Source organism: Amblyomma americanum, chromosome 2, assembly GCF_052857255.1.
Source record: "Amblyomma americanum isolate KBUSLIRL-KWMA chromosome 2, ASM5285725v1, whole genome shotgun sequence".
In the NCBI taxonomy this organism is placed as follows: Eukaryota; Metazoa; Arthropoda; class Arachnida; order Ixodida; family Ixodidae; genus Amblyomma; species Amblyomma americanum.
The window spans coordinates 133247346-133265994 of record NC_135498.1 but is presented as its reverse complement, the minus strand read 5'-3'; the positions used below and the strand labels follow the sequence as shown (position 1 = coordinate 133265994).

The 18649-nt window shown below is 43.1% G+C and overlaps 1 protein-coding gene across 1 annotated transcript in view; it reads left to right on the top strand.

Moving 5' to 3' along the window:
* Positions 1-16679: 16679 nt before the first annotated feature.
* LOC144121817 (monocarboxylate transporter 9-like) overlaps positions 16680-18649 on the top strand; it is a 40972-nt gene continuing 39002 nt past the window's right edge. The window contains exon 1 of the mRNA XM_077655227.1: positions 16680-16701. The gene's annotated coding sequence lies outside the window, so the exon portion shown is untranslated. The remainder of the gene's footprint in view (positions 16702-18649) is intronic.

The window sequence follows — 18649 nt, the reverse complement described above, 5'->3', positions numbered from 1 at the left end:
GGTGGACTCACGGCCACTTATGGCTTAGCGTGACAAGCTGCGCGCACGTTTTCCGTCGCCCGGGCGGCAGCGACTACACCCACATGCAACGTCACTCCCAATGTTCAGCAGGTTATTAGCTTTGTGCTGTCAAGGCGGACACAATCCGGGCGGTTAGTTTAAACGAAACACGCCGTAAGCAGTCCTGGGGAGAGGATTGCGAGCGCAGCGGAGGCCCTGTCATCCTACCAGCACACATCGCGCTGCCGGCGGTTGCAGCCATCCTCTGAGGCTTTCCGAAACCGTTCCTGGGAAAGGGCCGACTTACGTGACCTGCACCGATGGTACGGCGGCGGCCATCATCAGGGCAAAGACTTTAGTGTTGCCCGATGTGAGTGACTGTGTATCCTGCAGCGCCGTTGTTTTATTCGGTTGAGCTCCGATTAGTGTTGCGTTGCTGTGTCCGAACCGTCCGGGTATTCTAAACGCCGTAGTGATGATTCATATGAGAATTCACGGCAGTCGAACAAGGGAATTCTGCCCCTCTTGGGCGACTTCTCTTAGTCTAGAATATACTGCTTTTTAAACCATCACTTGCGACACATTGCTCATGAATTTAGGCCACGGCATGAGGACCCCTTTAATTATAAAACATTGATTTAAAAATCCAGCCATGTGCACGCCAGAACATTCTTAATTTTATTGCCATATTCTGCAGTTGAAACTAGACGGCATAATTACAAGATGAATCATCTGCAGCCAAATTGCCTCTAATGCAGGACCAAGGCGGCGTACAACTGACGATTGCGTACGACTACTCTGCCCCATGCGCGACTTCCATGCCAAAATCTTTCTAATCTCCTCTTTTGACTTCATTCTCTGGTGCGTCCTGCTGCGTTTGCCTTGCATTGTAACCCGCTCCGTCACCCATTGGGACTATCGCCTGCATCTTTCAAGTGTTACATTTCATCTTCTTCTTCTTCTTCGTATTCTTCACCCCAGGTATATGGCACATACCCACGCGGGGGGATTGGCCAAGGTGTAGTTGAATAAACAAAGAAGTTTCCATGGAAGATGATGAGAAAAAAGTAGCAGAAATCGTGAATTGTGAAAAATCAATGAATAAAAACAAGAGAACAATATTGCCAGTTAAATAACAGACAGCATTTTGGTGAAAAAGAAGAGCTCGTAGAATTTTAAAAGAATTAGCACATCAACCTACCAGTTGCAATTATGTAATCGTGGAGAAACCCACAAATAGAACCCAATGCAAATCCCTTGGCGTTCGCATCAAACGATAATAATACTGGCAAAGATAAAGGGAGCCCTAACCTGGAGAGAGAGACCTCCAGATAAATCTTTCTCTGAAGTGCGAACTTTGGGCAGTAGAGGAGAAAATGGTCTAAAGATTCAACTTTCCCACATGCGTCACACAGGTTCGTCGCTGTCAACCCACACCTGCATAGATATAAATTCAAACTTGGAATCCTGCACCGCAACCACGTCATTGTTACCTCACACAGCCTGGATTTACACGAACGGACGTTCCAATTATATGCTAAGTACTGATAGTCAGTGGTATTTAGTAAGGGATCTCGTAACCTGGCTGATATATGTAGGAACCGCTGAAACCTGGAAATCGCCAGCGGGCTGAAATTCGGGGCGGGATGTGTCAGTGACCCGTCAAGAGCCGACCTTGCTAAGTAATCAGCCACCTCATTTGAATGAATACCTGCATGGCCAGGGACCCAGAAAAAACGGACCACCTTCAAAGTGCATGGGACAAAAAATCGCAGGATACGGCTCAAAAAATCTTCTTGTGAGGTGTCAAGGAAGACTAACACTGACAAACAATCAGCGAGAATAATAACATGAGACACATGGCATGGAATTTTGTGAAGGGCCATTCCAAGAGCCAAAAATTCCGCAAAGAATATAGGAATATAATCTGGGATGCGGACGGAATAGCTCCATGCCAAATCCTGCGAAAAGATGCCAACTGCCGCTTTTTGGCAGTTGACCGAGGCATCGGTAGCAAGCACCGTATGATGGGGGTATTTCTCTATGTGATCCGAGAGAATACCGTTTAAAATGTTTGCTGGCATGTGTTTCGCATGAGATGGGAAGATGTGGTCGAAATGGAATTCCACTGCTGCCGGCGCGTCATCAACCCACTGCAAAGAACTGAGATCAACACCAATCGTTGTTAAAAGGTTCTGCGTTAACATAATTTGTGTCATTTTATACGTGGCCAATGATGAGAAAAGAATAAGGCCGGCTGAGACACAAAAATAGGAGTACTGACATCAGTCACTGGGTCCATTGACCTGAGGAAAGTTCGCACCGTGAGTATTTGAAAACGGGAGGTTAGATCAGGGATACGGGCTTCCAGATAAAGCAGGGCGTTTGAAACTGATTTTGGGAGACCAAGGCAGAGGCCGAGAGCACGCCTTTCCAGTAAGATAAAGGGTTGAATCTTGTAGCTTGCGCTACCAGAGAACAGAATGCAACCAAATTCAAGTATAGGTCTTACGTAGGCTTTGTATAGTAACAATAACGTGTCGCGGCGCATCCCAAACTTTTTATTGGCGATTCTTGTCAGCCGGCCTAGAGCGCGTTCTCCTTTAAAAGCAATGTTCTTTATATGAAGGCTCCAATCTAATGCTGCGTGATAAGTAACACCCAGATATTTTACGGATTCCACTTGTGGAATCTGGAGAGAGCGATGGACTAATGAAATGTGCAAAGGCCTGTCTGGAGGAAATACCAAAACTCCGCATTTGTCTACATTCAGAGAAAATTAATACCCTGCAACCATACTCCAAGAACATCCAAGTATTCCTGCAGAATATGGTAAAGGGAGTGGATATCCCTGGCCGAGGCGAAAAAGCTATGTTATCTGCATACACAAAAACTGTGATATCAGGACGAATGGGGATGCCACTGACCAAAATATTAAAAAGCAGAGGGGATAGCACCGATCCTTGTGGCACACCTCTTGATTGATAATGTGTATTTGAACCTAGGGTTCCCTCGGCGCAGTAAAAGAATCTGTCCTTCAGAAATTCAGATATCCACGCATAAATGTAGGATGGAGGATGTAACTGAGCAAGTCTGTTAAGTAAAATAGTATGCTCTACACTGTCATAGGCCTTTGCTACATCAAGAGTGACTAAAGCTTAAACTTCTCTTCTGCGTAGCGAGAGCCGGATTCTCCTCTCTAGATCCACATGCGCGGACCATATAGAGCATCCACGTCGAAAGCCAATCTGGGCTGAGCTGAGACCGTTGATGTTATGAACATGTTTTGTGAGGCGACTGTGCACTATTCTTTCTATTAATTTGACTTAAATTTGAAGTCAGCGCAATTGGCCAAATATTATCTAAGACGTGTCCTTTTCCTACATCTTTCATTAATAAAATAATTTTCGCCGTCTTCCAAATGCTTGGAATCCATGCATTTTCCAGAGAAGCATTGACCATATCTAAGAGGGCGCTTGTAAACTCCTGGGCTAAAATTTTAATCATACCAACAGTGACACCATCTGGTCCAGGAGCTGCAGGATGCAACATTGCCAGGACTGAGAGGAGCTCTGATGCGTCAACCTAGGTGTAATCTGAAGAGGGTGAAATTGTGCACAAAGGGACGTTGCTCTGCGTCTGGAAGCGTAACGCCAATCCCTGAGGAATACACTCCAGGCTCTCCTGAGCCTTCTGTGGTGATAACACTGTTGAACTAGTGAGAAGAGGGACGACAGAACTCTTGTTACGTTCCATGAATCTATACAGGGCTTTCCGATGAGGAGGATTTTGGTTGTACTCCTCCTTGGCTTTTCCAAGTGTTCTTTTGAAAGATGCAGAGAAGAATTTGTAATTTAACCAATTAGCCGGACTCTGGTTGCAGGACAGCCTCTTCCAGGCCGCTTTTCTGCGACGATAGGCCTTCTCACATTCTTCTGTCCACCAAGGAGACGGTTGTTTAGTAGAGGCTGCTGCGGGCACAGCGAATATTGAGTGGTCTATTGCATTTTGCAAAAATGAAACCGTCTGCTGAGCTCTGTCATCCCGTCTTGTATTAACTAAAGAGGCAAGTGAGGCGGACATCAGATTTTTATAAATTTTGTGGTTGACAAATTTATGGGTTACACAACTAGCTTTAAAAGGAGATAACCGGATAGCGAAAGCTATAGGAAAATGATCACTAGACGTACCCGAATCCTCTGTCGACCAATCAGTCACATGTAGCCTACCTGCTGATAATGTTAAGTCAATGGCTGAGCGAGCAACCCCTCGCATAAAGGTTATTTCTCTAGAATTGCAGCAGCGTACAGCATTTGCAGACAGCCACGACCAGAGAAGCTGGCCGAAGGAATCAGTACGACTTCCCCAGTCACTATGCTGAGAATTAAAATCTCCTGCGATGACTGCACTGTTTGTGCCAGTCACCAAGCTGTCTAAACAGTCTGTCCTGTGTACACCAAAAGGAAAATAGACATTAGCAATTGTAATATCAGCACAATGCAGAAATGAAATTTTGATCGCTAAAAGCTTACAGTCAGGGAGAACAATTTTCTTAGAGATAGATGCCTGATGACATAAATTTTTAGATAGCATGGTTACCAAGCCGCCTCCCCTGCCAACATTCGATCTGACCGGAAAACTCGAAAGTTTCTCATTGAAAATGATTTATACGGTGATAACCCCGTTTCTTGTAAAAGTACAATATCAGGCTTATGCTTGTGAATAAGTATATCTAGATCTGGAAGAGAAGACAAGACGGAACGGAAATTCCATTGTAACACTTTGATACCTGCCATGATTATTGACCAATTGAAGAGGCCGAAACCGCCTCTTTAAGGATATCAACATGGGGATGAAGTTTGGGTGGTCCCTTTTTAGCTTTCACCTGTGGAGAACTAGAATTAGATGGTGATGAGGAAGCACGGCGCTTCTGCGTAGGGCACGACATTTCGACATCTGTTGTGCAGATGTCACTGCGACATTCACTGCTAGGAACAGAGATGTTAGGTGGGACCTGGGGAGCATCAGAAGGTGATGTAGAGCGGCTAGCACTAGCTGCAGAAGCTGAAACAGATGCAGACGTTGCTGCCAGGACGGGTGTTGATGGTGACGCAGACTGAACTGCCACAAACTGCGCCAGCGCCTCAGAGAAAGTGTTTAGCATTCGCTCAACCACATTATAAAGATCTTTTTCGACTGTGGTCACAATTGAGGCAGTCAAGTTGGACTCAATGTCCAAGCGCGCACACGACTAGCATATGAATCTTTTTTCCTGTTAAGAACAGCGTAAGCATCGGCTCTTGAGCACCGCTTCTCTTTGATAATGTCCAACAAGCTACGCTCTTCACTACATTTTGCGCAGTTGGCATCATCAGCTGAGTGACTGTTGCTGCAGAGGCAACAATGAGGCTGCTCTGAGGTGCAGTGATCAGCAGAATGACCTTTTCCACATAAACGGCAGCGGCTCTCCGACTTGCATGCTTTGCCACTATGCCCGAACCGCCAACAGTTGGTGCATTGAAGAGGGCGGGGTTCTAGAGGGTCCACACGGTATACAATCGGCCAGATGTTTAGTTCAGCAGGGCAGGAAGAGCCAGAAAAAGTTGTTATTATGGACTCAGTAGCAACACGCGAGCCGTTTACCTCTCTACTGCAGCGGTAAACTGAAAGGACCCCAACGCCTGCATCCTGAAATTCCTCTAGAATTTGTTGCGGGGATGATGCTGGGTCGACACCTCTTACGATACCCTTGACACATGCAAGCTGTTCGGGAATGAATGCTTTCACCGGCACCGAGCTGAAATTGTTGCACTTAAGCAAGTCTGCAACACAAGCGATGTCCGAGGACTTGCACACAATTCCTCGACGGCCAAATGGACGCACCTCAGAGATCTGCTGGTATTGGGCAGTCAATGATCTTAGCTGCAGTTGAATTAGTTTGGGGGTTTTCATTTTGATCACACCCTCACCGATTGGAACGATAGCCACGGGAACCGCATCAATGCCATTTTTATGAAAGGACTCATGTGGCAGGCTTTGGGCTGGCAAGCTGGCAAACCAAGCTGCCGACCCTCCACCTGGGGAGGTCAACGACATCTCTCCGCAAACGCACTCTCAGGTTCACATGAACTGCGTCTTAAACTACGCCTTGGCCAAAACTCCCCAACATAGAACAGGCTCACCAAGGATGAATATGCCGGAACCACCATAAGATGCAGAAAACAGCAGCGGCCAGCAAGAACCTTGCCGCGTGCTTCTTCTTCTTCATGCCCAATTTCATTGTCTTCATTTCTGTGAGGATGTTATTACATAAAAATTTTTTGCGGAACTCTTTCTGCTGTCTGTCATTTGTTTAGTGTTAGCCTTACCCTTTACTTTAACGTCATTTTCTCCGCCGACAGATATTTATTTTCAAACATATTCGTTTTCATCCAAGTATCTGAGCCATAGCCAAATACAATTGTATTGTACTTTACCATTGGGAGATTTTTGGTACGTTGATGAAGTAATGATAGCTGTAAAGGAATCCTTTTGGTTGTGCAGTTCTTCCTGGTTTTACTAAATCATGTCAATAATTTTGAAATAATTTCTCTAAAGGCCGGGCATAAAATTTGTTTTGTATAGACCTCCAAGTGGCAGCGTGCGTAACTTTCTTTCCTTTATTGACAGTTTTAACATGGTTAACAGAAAAAAGATTTTACTTGGTCCATGGCGGCGATATTAACATAGACTTCTCTACAGCCTTTACTCAGCAGCATCAAATAAATAACGAGCTAGACAGTAACGGTTTCATTAAAGCCATCATTAAGCCAACGCGCCTGTCCACATCGACCTCAACTTCAATAGATGCTTTCATCAGAAATTTTCATGAGGAGTCAACCGTGTCTGTAGTTTTTTCTGGCTAGGTTAGTGATCACCTAGCAATTTTTTACTTCATAGATAGTCGTGTAACGAAGTAAAATAAAGCTACTCAGGAACAGCGACAGTTAGTGAAAAAGGATGCTTTGACACACTTTCGGCCAAGACTTGAGCAAATAGACTGGAGTCCTTTTTATGAAGCTACAGATCCTGATAAAGCATGCCATCGATTTATAAACTTCATAAAACGGGTGTATATTGAATGCTTCCCAAATAGGAGCACCAGAGAACCAAAGAATGCTCGTAAGCCATGGATAAACCAAGAATGTTTAAAGATGATAAGATACAAAAACTACCATTAGAATTGTTTCAATAAGGATGGAAACAAAAATCACTTCATTTTATTTAAAGCGTACAAGGTGACGACTTCTTCGTAAGGCAAGGAAAGAATACTTCCACACTCTGTTCAACAAGGATGTTCTGAAACGAAGTGATAAAGTATGGAAACATCTTAATACGATTATTAATCCATCCAAAAGCATTATTGAACTAGCAATCATGATAGATGTTGAGAAGTTATCAGGAAAAGGCCTGCTGATTCTTATAACGATTTCTTTGTGTGTGTTGCGCATACTGTTCATGAGCCTACTTGCATGAGATATCTCGGTCACTCACATTTGTTTACTGCTTTCCTGGCTGCAACAGATCAAAATGAGATCAAGCGATGCTTTAATACCCTGAGAAATTACAAGTTGAAGGACGTGGATGGTTTCCAGATGCAACCGTTGAAATATGTAATTGATGTCCTTTGTCCTATGTCGAGGACAATGTCTTTAGCGGTTGTTTCACCCAGGGCACCTTTCCCAGTAGCATGCAAACTACAAGGTTCATTTTAATTCATAAAGGAGAGGATGCTAATAATTTATCTAATTTCCCTCCAATATATGTACTCCCTTTATTTTCAAAATGCTTAGAAAAAGCTTTTGTTTACCGGAATTCCAGGTTTCTGGGAGAAGCATAAGCTTATGGCACCCAGTCAGCATGGATTTAGGAAATTACGCTCCACTGAGATCGCTCGCCTCAGACTGAAGGTGCTGATTTTAGGTTCTTTTGAACACAAACAACTCACTCTAAGCATTTTTGTAGATTTTCGAAGGCGTTCTATTGCGTTACTCACGAAACTTTATTACCTAAACTATACACATTTGGCTTTAGAGGTTGTATGTATAGTATAAACAATTATAATTAGGGGCCCGTTTTCATTATGTTGTAACCAAAGACAGGTGACCCTAAGCGTATTCCTGCCGGCGCAACCCAGGGTAGCATACTCGGACCGCTAGTTTTCGGTCTCAGCAATAATGATATTGTAAACATTGACGCTAACATAACTTTTGTTATCTGCACTGATGACACCAGCCTATTTTCAAGCGCGAAATGTGTATCGGGACTGGAAGTACATGCTTCGAGGTGCCTACGCTCTTTAGACCACTGGTCCTTTTCTGATGATGATGATTATGAATTTTTATGGCGCAAGGGCATCTATGGCCAAAGAGCGCCACGACACAAGGTTTTTTGCATTTTCTCAACGTGGGGCCCAACACCTATTTCCCAAGCATTTCAACCTAAATAAGTCGAGCACCAGGCGGCACTGGGGATCCACTGGTCTCTTTCTAACAAACTGTATATCAATATAATCAAAACAAAAGCCCGGCTTTTTAGAACCCACAATAGGGCGGTTTCGGAGTTAACGTTATGAATTTGTTCGTCAAAGATGCACATCTCTTCCGTTAATAGCCTTGGTGTTACATTTCACGAGAAAATATCTTGAGATGTTCATGTTGATTATACAGCTTCCAAAATTTCAAGAGTGTTAGGTATCCTGTCAGAGTTTTGGTACTACTTTCCACAATTCATACAAGAACTCTTATATGCGACTCGTTGTTCACCAGTGTAATGAAAATATTTTTCTTAGTCTTGGGTACAATCACTGTCTTCAGTTCTACAAAACTCTATGTACTACAAACAAAAGCAGTTTCTTTCAATTAAAAACATTCCAAATCATGCACACGCCAAACCTGTCTTTGAGGCATTACACATTGTGCCTATTGTGCAAATGTACTCTGTCCTTTTGCGTAAAAAGTACATATCAAACATTAATCAAGGGACTGCATTTCTCGCTGATTTATCTAGACATATAAGTAGAGAACGCCCCTACAATACGCGCATTGCAGACAATTGATCTTTACCGCGAAAGCGAACTAACTACGGCAGACAAATGCTCTCCTATTATCTGCCATTAACTGTAAGCAATTGTGATAAATTGTAATTACAGAATGGTAACAATGTATCAAATCTTTCATAACAATACTAAGTAGACCTGCTGTTGTGCCTTCCTCGTCGAGATCAATGTTCGATGGTTATGTCTTTAGTGATGCCCTGAACATGTATATTTCGATGCAGTGTGCTCTTTATTTAAATATGCCACAGGCATATCATTTGCTGTAGCGTTCTGCGATTGTAGATTCTTGTGCAAAATGAATGTTCTGACTTAATGATTGATTGATTGCTCGATTGATCAATCGATTGACTGATTTTTGATTGATTGAGTCACGAGTACTCGCAAGATGCAGTGAAACCAATTCTTATCCTCGTTGCTATTCGACTCCCATGGTCCGGATGTGCGTTCGCGATTTGACGTACATAGATTCATGTCCGAACAACATGTAATTTCTCGCGGTCTATAGTAATCTGTTTACCATTTTTTCACGCTTTTCAACTTTTTCTTTTGCTGTGTAATACAACCTGCTTGACGGACTTGTAGGGTATTTCTAGTGAGTAATTTAGCAATGCGACAAACGTGCGAAGGCTGTAACATTTGTGGCAAAATGGACGACCAATCCTCTGCTCGGCTTACAGTTGTGGAAGAGAGCAGAGCTTTTAAAAAAGTGCACTGAGCAGTATATGGCAGAATTAAAAGACCCCGGCCCTGTGGTAATCCCACCTTGCTTTCATTTATACGCCAGGTTGTTTTGGAATGAAGAGCATTTTCCTTCGTCTTCTGAGGCAGGCATTCTTTTTTTGAGAAAGTGCCCTTTCACAATTTGTCACTGATTTCCAGGCTTAGTTGTTCTCAGATCTCGCTTACTCGTGGTTACTTTTTGTTATATTCGAAAGAAAGTTTCTGGACGACTTACAACGCATGGCGAGGAGCAACAAAAGACTACGAAGAAAAATAGAGAAAAGATAGAAAGAAATGAGCACGGGCAGAAGACGACAATGACACAGACCACGTGAAAGCCGAGCGTCGACATCTGGGGCAGGTAGCGACTTCAAACGACACGCCACATGTTACGCTTCAGCCTGTATCGTGCAGGTGGATATTTGCTGCCGAAGCGGTCGATCAACTGGATTTCATTACTATTGGTCAACGATTCACTAACGCACGTTATTTTCAGGCATTACGATGTTTTCATTATGTACGTTTTTGAACGAGTGGAATTGCCGTTGCAGTGCTTTGCCTGCAGCATTTGAGCACGCCCCTGTGGTGTTATTTTGACTTGGCCGTGGCCGCCTTCACTTGTGTGGTTTGCCTGATAAGAGGCAAGCTATTATAACTGGCAGCGACATTACGGTGATACGAGTTGTAGTGGTATTCCCAAAAAGTTTGGCTTTGAACGATTACTTACTACCTGTAGGTACGTAAATGTGGTAAAATTAGAAACAACGCAATCCCCTAAATTATGAACAGAACAGGGCCTTGTTATAAAAAACAAAGACGTGTCGCATGTAACATGAGGAGTAGTAGTTTGCTGTATAAGTGATCTCATCTTAGTATATATTTTAGCAAGAACAGCTGAAACACACGGAAGGTCTGCAAGGAAGAGCACATAAACTCGCAAAGCATTTTAGCTAGGGATAAAAAGAACTTCGAATGGAATTTTTTCAAAAAAGAAACTTCAGAAAAAGCTCAGGATGTCTTTGTTATAAACTTAGTAGCATCCTTTTAACATCTCTCTTTCTGCAAGCAGCATAACTGAATAAATAATTCATGCGACGCATACTGAAACGAGAGCTATGCGATCGCAAAGGAGTTTTTGATGCCATTATCACAAGTGGCGTCATGACCCTACACTCAATGGGCGTATTATATGGCCAAAGATGCATTTTGGATTTATGGAGCTTCTGATGATAGCGTCCTTAAGATTTTCAACCCTGTTTACTAACAAGCTTTAAAGAAGAAATTACAAAAATAAACAGGCTATATGCAACATTTTTGTTAAGCTCAAAATACTCTGTATCTTTAAATGTTTAAGTCCTGAAAAAGAAGCGAACTGAAGAGTTCACTTCCCCAGAGCCATCGGGCCGTGACTGGTGGAACAATAGGTGCATGTTTTCGCCTGTCCTTATGCTCACCTTATCTGGGGTTAAATGTTTGGCGAATAAGTGGATAGCCCACCTTGAGTACAGCAAAAAAAAAACATTGCGCTATGTCGGTCCACGCCTAACCAGCCACTGAATTGTAGAAATTCATAATAGTAAACACAATACGTGTAATCTGCTCTTGATTCCCGATCCGGTCGTGAGCACGCAGATAATCTATAGTACAAAATAATTACGAGCAGGAAACAGAATGCAGTCACTGTAAGTCAAAACAGCCACCCGGTACAAAAAGAAGAACTCGCCGATTCCTAGAAAGTCTTCTTCGTGCTCAGAGATTCTCATACGAATTTTCCTCTCATCATGATAATTTATCAGCTTGAAAACAAAATGGAATTATCTTTATGCCACCTGGCCCTGCCTAAAAATCCACTGTATTATTTAGTCATATAAGTTCACCAAGCTGCACCGTAGACGGCTTACAGATAAGACTCATGACGTAAGTCAGAGATGAAATTCCTCCGAGTTCCCGTATAATTTTCAAAGTGATGTGTTTCAGACGCTGTTTCTCCAGACACCATGGAAACTGCAAGAGTATTAGCCATTTTTAAAAGTGAGGATAAGCTGAAAATAACGAACTGAAGTCCGGTTTCAAATCTCTTAAATTTTTCAAAGGGTCTGGAGAAAATCATTCTGAATAGGCTAGTGTCCTTTTGCAGTAGATACCAGCTTAAATCCGAAGCTCAGCAATATTTTAAGTAACATTAGTCGACAAAACTAGGATTTTATATAAAAAAAATTATATATGAAGAAACTGAAGATCAGCAGGACGCTTAAGCATCGCCTTATGAGTAGACGCGATAGTGCCTTCTCATTCTTCTTCTTCGTTAAATAACTCTTTTCTTGTTCCTTTTCTTTCTTTCTTCTCACCGATTACCGATCCACAGCCAAAATTACAATTTCCAGTCAGTGTTGTCGTTTAAAATCACTAATCATTATCTAGGTTACATTGCACGACATACTACGCCAGTACATATTCATACAAATGCACAAACCATTTATATTAATTTAATGAAGCACCATGACACCGCGTTTTCATTCCGGGAAATTTCTGACACGTAAATAGCATAATTTATGTGGTTTTACATTTCTTTCAGTTACTATAAATAGAATTTTAAACACACGTTACTGAGTCACACACAGCACAACGCATTCAATAGGTGCCCATTTAATACGATCGTGTCAACGACCTTTCCTGGCCAATGCATTCTATTGTAGGCAGAAATTTTATACTACAAGGCGTAATTTCAATCTCCTTCTTGAAGACCGTTGAAAAATGTCCGAAACAAACACGGCATCAGAAAAAAATACAATAAGCAATGATTGCAAGTTTCTGGCTGCTAACACAATTGGCACTTCACTGACCATGGCACACAAGTGCCATTTGGTGGAAACCATGTACTGATAGGTGAGGTTGGCGTGTAAACTTAAAAAAAATAATATGGAGCCGATTGAACCGACATGCGTTGCACCCGCTTCAACACAGAAATGGAAGGTTTCAAGATTTCATGCGATCTTACAGTGCTCATGGGACTTTTTGATCTGTGGAAGAGCCGCTTGACAAATCACCACGCAGAGCCACCGCGAACATCGAAGTTTATGTTTAGAGAGCTGTGTGCTATGCGGCGGGAATATACGCTGCGCAGGATTGATCTCCTGCCTGGCTCCCTTACCTCGATGCATGCGTGTGTCTTCCGGAATTTTGATGTGCAGGCTAAGTGACAGCAACGGATGCTGCTGATTTTGTATGACGGGTTGTGGGATGCGACCTGGTTACGTTGGTTTTGAAGCTTCTTATGGCGGATATACTTCCATGGAACAAAGACCCTTTTATTTATTTATATCGGAATACTGCACGCCACTGCTTGTACCAAGCAGGAGCGATACCTACATTACGGTAGCATTTCGAGCCTTCAGCGTGGCGGCGCGCCACCCTGTGGCTGCGCAGCCACGTTGTCACGTGGTTAGGCACGTGGTGCGGAGCAGCTGCCGGGAGCGCAGCGCAGTGGCTGATCACGTGGTTCGTCACGTGGTTGGTCACGTGACCAAGTTCTACTCGGCCAGTTATAGCTTTCGCGTCACTCCAGGTTTAACCAGAGCTAAACCACAGAAATTTTTTTTCCCTAAGCGTTGCATGCCCGCCTGCATGCTGAGGGCTTTAGTTCAAATCCCAAACGGCGGCTATCTGCTTTTAGTAATTTACTTGTGTGTTCTGATTTCTCAGTATTCTGGGTTTTTTTTCTGACTCAGGACTATGGTTGACGACAGGATTTCCGCAGATCGAGCACACTGCACTATCGCGTAAAATAAGCTTTTAACTATCGTCAAAATTGTTTACTTTACTCAAGCGTCAGATCACATCGATCATGATATTTTGCTCATCTAGTAGAATGGTTTACTACAAGGCGTATTCAGTTCGCATTACTAACCTCCGATTACAGTGTATCCAATAAATCAGAAAGAAGTTTTTTACACGTCCTTAGAGAAATATTCTCGAGCCCCGGCATTTTAAAGGCTGACTTAATCATTTGGTGACTATCGATAAACCCGCAGCATATGTAATTTGCGCGGATCACAAAAAGTATCTTTTTATCCTCCAGTTATGAGCAATTGATCAGAATCCGAATGAACTTCTTTGTAGGCTCTCTATTTATTCGAGGCATAATTGTCTACATATCAAATTTATTAATCTAAACTTCTCAGTGTTCCTTCAAAAGGTAAAAAAAACTCAAAATGGCATAAAATAATTTTCTAGTGTATGCATAATGAAGTTCTCTACCCATTGAAAATTCGTGGCATGGCATTTTCTAGTACCGCACTAACGGATGGCTCCTGAGAGTCCATTATTAAAAAGCTCAGTAGTACAGTTAACAAACTCAGGCGTAACAGACACACCTGTCCAACTTCAGCTAAATATTGCTGTTTAATCCATTCTTTTGGTTCTAATATATATGGGCTCGAGCTGCCGTGGTGGTTGAGTGGTTATGGCGCTCGGCCGCTGGCCCGAAAGACGCGGGTTTCGATCCCAGCCGTGGAGGTCGAATTTCGATGGAGACGAAATTCTAGAGGCCCGTGTGCTGTGCGATGTCAGTGCACGTTAAGGAACCCCAGGTGGTCGAAATTTCCGTAGACCTTCACTACGGCGTCTGTCATAGCCTGAGTCGCTTTGGGACGTTAAACCACCATAAACCATATATGGGCTCATTCGGTTTAGGGTGCGACTGCGAAGTCAATCATAAAAATATATTACTCATGAAGAACAAAAAGGAAGGAGAGGAGGAGAGAATTTAAGTGATACAGGAGAGGTCTGCCTGGTTGTTAGCCTAGCATGCAACCCCAGGTGAGGGTTAAAGAAGAGAAGAGAAGAAGATGATGATGAAAAAGAGGAAAAGGAAAAAAAGGAAACGGTGAAGGGCGACATCAGGCATACTCAACATTCACGCACTCACAAACACAAATGATTATCAAACAGTATCCAGCAAACCCCTGTCTCTAAGAGACACTAGTAATGATTTCGTCCCTCGCAGGGCCGAAGCCGCATCATTCCATGGTCCAAACACATGCTGCAGGTGCATATGGTCATCCAAACGGAGTCTTTGAAGAACTTAACAGTGCCTTGTGATGGTTATTAAAGATATGGCAGTGGCACATCAAGTGTTGAAGATCTACGCGCACACGTCGGGCACAGATGGCTACTTAATGCATCGATTTTATGAACATAGAGTTTAGTTAAGGCAACGTAAATGCGAAATATATGCATCAATTATGGTCATGTCCACTTTAATTGCGTGCCGCTACAGCTAGGAAAGTACAGAAGGCAGTGCCCGAGCATTTCAGTTAACGTGATCAAATCTTCGACGAATTTGAACTGTTCGTTCTTCAGTCAGGCTTCAAATCTGCAAGGGACAGAAAATACAGGGAGGGACACCTAATCCGCAAATTTAAAACCTAACTACCATTAGGAATCAAAATTTTCAGAGGAAACTGAGGTGCTCTCATGTACATCCTGGCACTGACATAATTCATTGAAAGATGTCTCGCACATGGTCTCGCACCATTCATTTTCAAGTACTTCACAGCGCCGCAGAATCGTTTTTTTCACCCTAACCCTCCGGCCCGACCTGTAGTTCCCCCTTCAATCCTTTTCTCCTCTTATTTCTCTTTCTTTCTTCAATTTATTCCTAGCTTATTCCCCTCACATTCTGTTATTTGTTCTCAGGCACCCTGGGCTTCCGCATTCATTCCCCCTCCCCTCCTTCCTTTCGTGCCTTCTCTGAACTCTCCTCCATTTTCTCGGTTTTCTTCACTATTTTTTGTGCCCCTAGGTATTTCGTTCCATCATACTACCTAATTCCTTTCTCTGAAATTTTCAGGTTCAACGCAATCAGTAATACCAAGCCACCTGTAGCACCTGGACACAGGCTTTCAAGCCCAAGCTCGCTATCCATGCTCCGCACCCCCGGATTCCTTTCCAGTTAGCTGGCGTTTTTATTTTTCCAGTTTTGAAGGTCAGCCAGTCAATCCTTTTTAGCAACCATCAAGCCACGACAACGTTCACCCTACCCATCCTAACACCCTCCTTTCTTTCACCGCGTCTTTCTCTTCACAGTGAAGACCATATTTAAGCCCCACCTATGATAAACGCTTTCCCCAGACGAAGACTGTATTGCGCTCTATCCGTCTTCCTGTGGTCTTCCTGTGTCTGTCTTTTATGTGTGCATAACTCGACTTTAATAACAAGACCTCTTTTGGAAACTTTGGCCAGCACCATTAGGCTTTGCCCTCCCTTTTTTATTTTGTGATTACCGAGAACCATCTGCCTACTTTCTCTCAGTCAGGAACGTAGTACTTTAGTTATAACGCACGCAACTGGTTATAGTAGTCAAATGCCTGAAAATAATCCGCTTTAAAATTGAAATTTCACAGACAAAATTGATATTGATTTCCACAATATTACCCTTTCAGAATAAAACACTTTGGTACTGTTTTATACTAGAGGAATGTTCGACGCAATACCATTCGATATGTTTGTCTAAACTGACTTTTTACTGCATCCCTTTATGTTGCTTGTCTGGGAAAAAAAAACTGTAGTTTCTATGCTATTAAATTTTAAGTTTTATGTGCAAGAAAACTAAAGTTATTCGCAGAATGTGTATAGCTTCAATAATTCAACAAATAAATACTTTCTGAGATTTTGCAATAAAAAGTTTCCGAAGGCACAAGCACATGTGACCTAAAATTCAGCCTAAAGCAAGTGCTGTACCAGGAAAAAGAGTAAAACTAACGTTAAATGTGGCAGGAAAGGGGTGATGAATAAGCAGAGTCAACTTCCGGCGCCCTTTGCACTTTTTCACTATGTTCTCTTCAGTCGGCATTCTGCAGGAATCCTGGCTGCCTCTTTCTAAGGTAGGCGCTTCCCATTCTGTCGTAGGCTATACATTTAGATGGTTAGTTTCTGTTTCTCTACATCCTAATGTATTGGAAGCCAATCATTCCTTAGTATATAAGAAAGGCCAAGTGTACCAAATGCAAATGTCCCTTGTGTTTTGTTATCGCGCAGGTATAATTGTTGCGAACAGAAATAGAAAAGTGGCGCTGACGTCGAGACTTTTCAATGTCTCTTCAACGAGGAACGATAATTGCTCAAAAAATATCTTTCAAGTTAGTGTAAAGACGAGAACCGTTACACGGAGGTAATCTCGCCAAGTCATGCCCCATTTTTTTGCTTAAGATGCAGTAAAAAGTTGGCTTTGGGCAGTAGAGATGCAAGCCGTGTAAAACTTAATGGCCTTCACGCACCTCTATATTGTTCCTCGCTTTAAAATTTACTACGATCATCAGAATATTGAGCAGGCGTAAGCTATCCGCCTACTTGGAGGCACATATAAACGGAGATTTGCGACTCGAGAGAGTATTTTAACGTACATGATTAATCGGGAGGAAATGTGGTTACGAACCAAATCCAAACGTGTCTCCAAGGACGACAGTTTCCACAATAAAACCTATGTGGCTTCATGTTGCCTTTGAAAGTGATAATTTTAATCACTGATAATGCAAGTGTCTTAAACTGCAGTGGGACTCCAGATCAAACAACACCCACTGAGAAATGGTAGGCTCCAAATTAGACGCTTTAGCGCCCGCGAGTTTTCCGCAGTAGCAATAAAAAGAGATGAGCAAAGCAGACACTACATGGACGCTAGGAAAAGAATAAACATTAGTTCCAGTTTTTGCATAAACCGCTCTCTGTAATTTCCTAACTAGCTTAGTAGTTGTCCAGTCGTCAGAAAAAACACTTTATATCGTCTCTTGTTTTTTACATTTCACTGCAATTTATTTGCTGATCTTGGTGCTCAGCGCCCAAAGGAGCGTGAGTCAGATTTGGCCAGATGAAACACCTTTATATTGAAGTTTTTGGGAATTTCTGCGCAAACATTGCCAGGTTACGCAACTGCTGAGACCTGGTAAAGCCATTCAATAGAGCTAGATGTTCCCGTGACTCCAGTTAATTTCCAACAATCGAAATACTATCACGGTGCGCATGTTCTACTGACCTATAAAAACGAACTGACGCTGAAGTCTTGCGTTCACCGAAAAAAGATTGATGACTAAACTTACATGGAGAGACCGCTAGGCCGTGTAGCAGGAGAGTGGAATGCCAACAGCCACTATATACACAGCTGCCACATGGAAGATGTACGACAACGGGCTTCCTGCGTGGTGCGTCGTTGTGGGAACTGGAATTGTGCGTCAATTTTCGTCCTTCGCATTCTGTTTTCGACAGCGTCCAGAGTTTAATCTGCAGTTCAGACATGAAGCAGCTGTATCGGGCGCGCACTATCTGTCTTATCGTTACAGCGCACTGATTGCCTTATCATGTCGTGCCTGTGCCCCGCCCCATCATCTAAAGCGTACCAATCAACCCTACGGGTGCTTCTTGTTCCTGCCACCATGTAGTTGCCTCCGTTCCTTAGTTCGACACACATCACGTTACATGGTGTCAGAAGTGGGATCGACCGACAACGATGGAACTTCTGAAGGCGCCGCCACCATTGCGAATGACCGGCAACCTCACTGAAAATTGGAGACGCTTCAAGCAGAAATTCAACCTGTTCCTGCAGGCAACCACCACGAAGGAGCAACCTCGAAGCGAAGCTGCAAAAGCCGCGCTCCTGCTAAGCATAGCCGGCGATGAAGCGCTCGACGTGTTCAACACGTTCAAGTTCGAAGCCGCAGAAAGCAAGGACGACTACGCAACGCTCGTGGGGAAGTTCGAGTCCTACTGTGCCGAGGTGAGCAATGAAGTTCACGAACGTTATGTGTATCGCTCAAGGAAGCAGGCAGAGGGAGAACCATA